At 44.7% G+C, this 6,497-nt stretch overlaps 1 pseudogene; it reads left to right on the top strand.

Annotated features, from left to right (window-relative positions):
* Positions 1-1,384: 1,384 nt before the first annotated feature.
* LOC131424425 (nanos homolog 1-like) lies at positions 1,385-4,872 on the top strand (annotated as a pseudogene).
* The last annotated feature ends 1,625 nt before the right edge of the window (positions 4,873-6,497 follow it).

The raw sequence follows: 6,497 nt of genomic DNA, 5'->3' as shown, positions 1-6,497 counted from the left end.
CCTGCAAGAGAACTCACTTGGATCTGGCCCCCAAAAGACAGATACCACACACTACCTCTGCCAATCAGGAACCAGAAGCTGGGATTTAGAAGAGGGCTTCAACACGCTTCTGGTGTCCAGGTTGTAACATGTGGATCTCAGAAGCTACTGGTGCCAAGGTCAGCCATGTGGGCTGAGGGCCACAAGGAACTCTTCAGATGGAAAGACTGGAGCAGATGCCCAGATCAGAGCAGTGGTGAGAAACTACTTCCTGATGTGACTAGGGCAACCCTTGCTCCATGAAGGCTCCAATGCATACCTCCTTTGCCTTCAGTAACTGCCCTAGGTGAGTGTTTTTCCCATGCTCCCCCTGGGTATGCAGCCTGCAGAAGCCAACCAAGGCCTGGTGTCTACTCAGATGTCTCAGGGTTTGGATCCCAGTTGGGCCACTTGGCCATTCAGGCTCTTGATCTAAAAACTGGGATGGCAGTTCCTCCTCTGTTCTTGCAAGCATTTAATTAGCTAGAGCACTCAGCACAGTGCTTGGCTTAGGGCAGAGCTCCGCAGAGAGCTTTCCCTTCCCCTAGACCTGGCCATGTGCTTAGCAGCTTGACTTCCCCGGGTCCACCAGCCCTTCACATCTGAGGGCTTCACATGTGTGGATTCAACCACTGAAAGATGTATTTCATGTGTACTAAACACATACAGGCTATTTTTCTTTTCATGAGTCCCTCTACAATACAATAAAACTACTACTTACATAGCACTTACATTGTATTAGATATAAGTAATATAGACACATTCACACCTGGATGAAAGGCCATGAATCTACCATACCACTCCTGTTCAGCCTAACTTCCATGGACACTTCCCTCTGACTAGCCCACAGGAAGGTCAAATGCAGCATGTCCCAAACCAACATCAACAGCTCAACAAAGGGTACCCCACTTAGAGGCCATCTGAGGATAGAGGCAGTATTGGAACGAAGCAGCCACCATGCAGGGGAAACCTGGAGCCAGAAGCTGCTGGAAACAAATAACTAGAATTATGAAAGTAAACTTTGTGGCTTTAAGCCACACAATGTGTGGTAATTTGACATGGCTGTTCAAGAAAACTCATAAAAGGGTATTTATGAAAAGGTTGGTCAGCCACAAATTTTGAGGGGAAGCATTTTCTTTTTCTTTGCCAATGTGGTAGATCACAAGGTCAAGGCCAAACTTGGCAATTTAATGAGACTGTATCTCAAAATAAAAATACTTGGGAATTGAGCTCACTGTTAAAGCATCCCTGGGTTCAATCTGCAGACCACCCCCACACATACACTCATATACACAAATTAAAATTTCATGTTTAGGCTTGATTCCCATCCCAAACACATGAGGTGTATGTTATTATTCCAAAATCTGAAAAACTCCCAAATATTTTTAATTCTAAGCATTTCAGGTAAGCATCAGAATAGCCAAGCATGTCGACCTGGACACCTTTCAGTCACTTATCAAGACAGTAAAAATAATCCTGAAAACCAGAAACTAATCCCTCACACCACACAACATGGTGATGCCCTTTGAATTCATGTTCCATCATGGGCTAGGAGACTTGTTCAAGATCTGGACAGACTTTTATCTACTAGAATCCAGCATGGTTTGTATGAGTGTTTGTTGGAGGACAAGTCACATTGGATGACACAGTGACCTTTTCCACATGCCTCCTGGTCTATGTGCAGTCTGGAAGCAAGAGGACTCTCCTGTAGCTTCCAAAGTGATTACCCAGTTGCAAACAGACAAAGTGAGCCAGGCACCCTTGAGCATGCCTGGAATCCTAGAAGCTGAAACAGGAGGATCACAAGTTCAAACTCAGCCTCAGCAACTTAGCGAGGCCTTAAGCAACTCAGTGAGACCCTGTCTCTCAATAAAATATAAAAAAGGAGTGGAAATATGGCTCAGTGAACAAGTGCCCGTGGGTTCAATCCCTGATACCAAAAAAAAAAAAAAAAAAAAAGAGAGAGAGAGAGAGAGACAATGAAGAGAGCAGGCTTAGCAGAGGTAAATGCTGATGTGCCTGGAAAGGTCAAGCCAGGCTGGAAGCACACAGCCTGGACCTGGAAGCAGACACATGTGGTCCCAGGAGCAGACTTGATCTCCTTTCTAATCAGGAATAACCTACCTCCTAGGGTGGAACACTGAGCCTGATTTACATAGAAAGTACTTTGAGTGGAAGGTGGGTGACTAACATTTATTGAGAACATTTGTTAGACATCATTTGCATAGAAAACTTCAACATATTCACAATCCACAATCAAATATTCCCAATATTTAGAGAGACATCTATTTATAAGAAATATGAAGGAAATACTACTTAGTTTAGGTTTCTTCATCTAGTGGACTTTTCTTTGACAATTTTTTTTTTTTTAAAAAAAAGCACCAGAGGCTGGGGCTATAGCTCAGTTGGTATAGTGCTTGCTTACCATGTGCAAGGCCCTGGGTTCAAACCCCAGAACCACCAAAAAAAAAAAAAAAAAAAAGAAAAAAAAAAGCACTAGTCAATATCTTCAACAAGAATGTGCCACCCAAAAGTCTGACCTCCCAACAACAGTAAGAACCCCTTCTTTCTAGAACCTACTTCCCATCAGTGCTTCCATTTTGCTCCTTAACAGGTTTGGTGCCAGAATGAGGGAGCCCTCTACTGGGAACAGTCTCTCCCATTCTCTCTTCCTCTGTTTTGTCCCTCCTCCACCATGTGCAGTGCTAATGCAGTGACTTCCTGAGCTTAGTGCTGCTCTCTCCTGGGCTTCTGCCATGCTGCTCTCCCTGGCTCTCCTCCCCAGGGCTCCATCTCAGATCCTCTCTCCTCCTACCCATTGAAAAGTTTTCATTCTCTTTTCTTCTCTTAGCTCCTTTCCCTTAGGGACCCTGAGCCTCTCCAAATACTTTCATCCCAAGGACATCTGTACCTAGGACTCTTCCAAAGTGCTCCTGAGTTCCAGCACACCCTGACTTTGAGAACTGACCTGGCAGGAGTGCCCACCACCCAGGTGTCCACTGCATCTGCTGAACCCCTCTCAGCTCATGGCATCCTGCCCTCAATAGACCCATCAAAAGCTCCCCGCTGCCTACAGAAGTTCTCTGAACTAAAGCCTTGGATTCACACTCCACTGTGGTCTGGCCCAGCTTCCCCACTTCCAAACACCCACCAATCCCAAGTGGGTCACTCCCTCCTGCTAGACTGTGAGGCTCCTTTTCCCCTCCTCTAAGAATTTCCCCTATGGTGCCTTCTGCCTCCTTGATGTCTCCAAGCCCAGTATTTGCATGTTCCCATCTTGCTCAGGATTCTCTAGTCTTTTGAACATAGGTTCCAAAATACCTTGAAAAGTAGTCAAGTTTCAAAAGGTCATCTCCAGTGGGCATGCTGTCCCAGAAGGTCAACAGATGATGCAGTTGAGCCCATAGCTGCTACCCCAAAGAAAGTCACTAACTGCCACTAGAAAATAACAAAAGTGAAAAACAACAACAACAAAACAACAATCCCCACCCAAACCCACACTTCACAAAAAAAAAAAAAAAAAAAAAAAAAGAAAAGAAAATTCACCTATATGGAGAAGTTAAAAAAAAAAAAAAAAAACAGAGGAGGTAGTGCACATCTGATATCCCATCCGATCAGGAGCCTGAGGACCAAGGATCATGAGTTCAAGGTCAGCCTCAGCAATTTAGGGAGGCCCTAAGGGATCCTGTCTCTAAATAAAATATTAAAAAGGGTGGAGATATGGCTCAGTGGTGAAGCGCCCTGAAGTTTTATCCCCAAAACCAAAACAGAAGAAACAAACAAACAAAAAAACACAATACATTTTGAGCCATGCTTTTTGGTGAATACCTGTAATCCCACTAACTCCAGAGGCTTAGGCACCAGGATGGCTAGTGAGGCCAGTCTCAGCAACTGAGTGAGACCCTAAGCAATTTAGCAACACACTGTCCCAAATTCTTTTTAAAAAGGGCTGGGGAAATGCTTCAGGGCTTAAGTGCATTGGAGTTCAATCAATCCCCAGTACCACAAAATAAATAAATAATTAAATCCCCCCAATAGCAGAAGAAAGAGTGCAATAGTGTTATAGGTCAGAAGTTAATGATTAAGAAAATATGAAAATTTAATTTGTAAATATAGAATGCACATCACTGAACAAGATGAGGATTGGTAACTAGCCTAAGAAAGAAAACGGGAAGAAGGAAAAGGAGAGAGCAAAAACACAAAATTAGAAATAATAAATGGAGCAGCTGGCCAGCGAGCAGGCTCTGCGCGTTTCTTCCCTCAGGCCTGTGCCGGCGGCCACACACGGGGGCGGGGGCAGGCCCGGGGCGCTGGGGCCGCCCGACTACGACGAGGAGGAGGACAGCGATGAGACGGGGTCCCGGAGCCGCTTCCTGGGGGTTCGCGCTGGAGCTATGCGCAGGCCCCGCCGAAAATGGTCTGCTGGAGGAGCGCTTCGCGGAGCTAAGCCCCTTCGCAGGTCGCGCCGCCGGGGTGCTGCTGGGCTGTGAGCACCCCCCCCCCCCAGGTGACGCTGCGAGAGGAGCGGGCCCCGGCGTGGGCGGCCGATCCCCAACTGCAAGCTACCTCGGGGACGGCCGCCGCCGGCTGCTCAAACCCGAGCTGCAGGTGTGCGTGTTCTGCCGGAACAAGGAGGAGGTGGCTCTCTACACCACCCACATTCTGAAGGGCCCTGATGGGAGAGTGTTGTGCCCTGTGCTGCGTCGCTACACGTGCCCCCTGTGCGGCACCAGTGGCGACAAGGCGCACACCATCAAGTACTGTTCACTCTCCAAAGTGCCAGCCCCGCCCGCCATGCGTCCACCGCTGCGCGGTGCTAGGGACAGGCTGCCAGGCAAGAAGCTGCGCTGAGGGCCCGGCGTCCAGTCTGCGGGCACCTGATGCTACCGCATTCGCTGCCTGCCCTCCGTTTTGTTCTGCGAACTATCTTTCCCTGTTTATTGGGGAGATGCGGAGCTGTCAGCACTGGCTCAACCTGGAATGTGTGAAGTCCGCTGAGTACTGTCAAGCAGATTGAGACTAGATGCTGATTTTTTTTTTTTTTTTTTTTTTGGAGTGGGATGGATGAGGGGGGACTGTGTCTCTAGTTTCTAGTTTGCACACATCCAGGACTTCGAAGAAGGCTGGATGTGTATTTCACTAACTGAATATGGCAGCCGAGAGGTGCTGTTTATTTACTGTATACGTCGACCTATTTTAGATGCGCGTTGGTATGAAATTATCTCTAATCTTGGGTGTTTCGTTTTATGAATGGAGGCACTTTACTAGGTCTAGTATATTTTTTTAATAGCCTCTGAACTGAGCTTAAAACTGACGATTTTATACAATGTCAGCAAAATGACTATTTTATTGTTTGATGCACTATTTTAGTTGTCCTTAGTTATATTCTAATTCCAGGTGAAGCAATTATAAGCATTATAAGAAGTGAAATTTAGTTCTTTTCAGTATTAATTTGATTGGGTATTCCCTCCTTGTGGCTTGTTTCCGTCCTAACTGGAGGTGTAAAATGCAGTCTGTAGTAGGTAGAATACAGCTCCTTTTATGTACCAGATCTTTTATAACTGAACTAGCAACTAGCCTTTTTCACCTTTAAAAACTGTGCCAAGTCATAATCATATTGTGTATACACTTGGAGATGGCGCTGAAAATAAAAAATAAAAAAAGACAATACACTCAAAAAAAAAAAGAAATAATAAAGGGAAACTTGCTCCAATGTAGAGAAATATAAATACACTTGAGACTGTTACGAATTACTTTAATAAATTTGAAACTCCTGCATGGATGATCTTCAGTAAGCTTGTGTATTCAATAAGCAATTGTATTAGATTAGAAAAAGATATAAAGCATAAAGATTATGAAAGAAAATTTTAGAATTCTCCTCAAAAACCCTAGACTGATGTAATTCTACATGCAACTCTTTAAATAGTCAAAGAATAGATATTTTGTGCATTTAAACTATTCAAAACAATACAGCAATAAAGGAACCATCTTAATGGACTTTACAAAATCAACATGTCACTCATCTGGGAACCTAGTAAAGAAAACTATGGACCAATTTTACTTGTAATTAGATATGAAAACATTTTAAAGTAAAAAATGTTGGGCATGGGGCAGTCACATCTCACCTGCACACACACAGCTGCCTTCCCACCTCGGGCTCCCCTGGGTTCTCTTCAGTGTGTCCTGTCTTCCTCTTCTATCTAAGGACTCTAATCACATCATGAGGGTCCACACTCATGACCTGATCTAAACCTAATTACCTCCCAAACCCAGCCTCCAAATATGACCATATAAGAGCTTCAACACATGAATTTTGACTAAACACATTCTGTTCATAACAACATATTATTAAATAATAAAATATTTTAAATGATAAATTATCCTTAAGAATTCCAAAAGGCCGGAGCTGACGTCACCATCCCTGTTTTCGACTGATCGCAGCTCATTCAGCCATAGAACAGGTAACTTCAGGCTGCCAT

This window comes from Marmota monax, unplaced genomic scaffold, assembly GCF_021218885.2.
Source record: "Marmota monax isolate L192 unplaced genomic scaffold, Marmota_monax_Labrador192_F-V1.1 WCK01_AAM20220418_F8-fsc00023, whole genome shotgun sequence".
In the NCBI taxonomy this organism is placed as follows: Eukaryota; Metazoa; Chordata; class Mammalia; order Rodentia; family Sciuridae; genus Marmota; species Marmota monax.
This window is presented reverse-complemented; position numbering and strand designations above follow the sequence as displayed.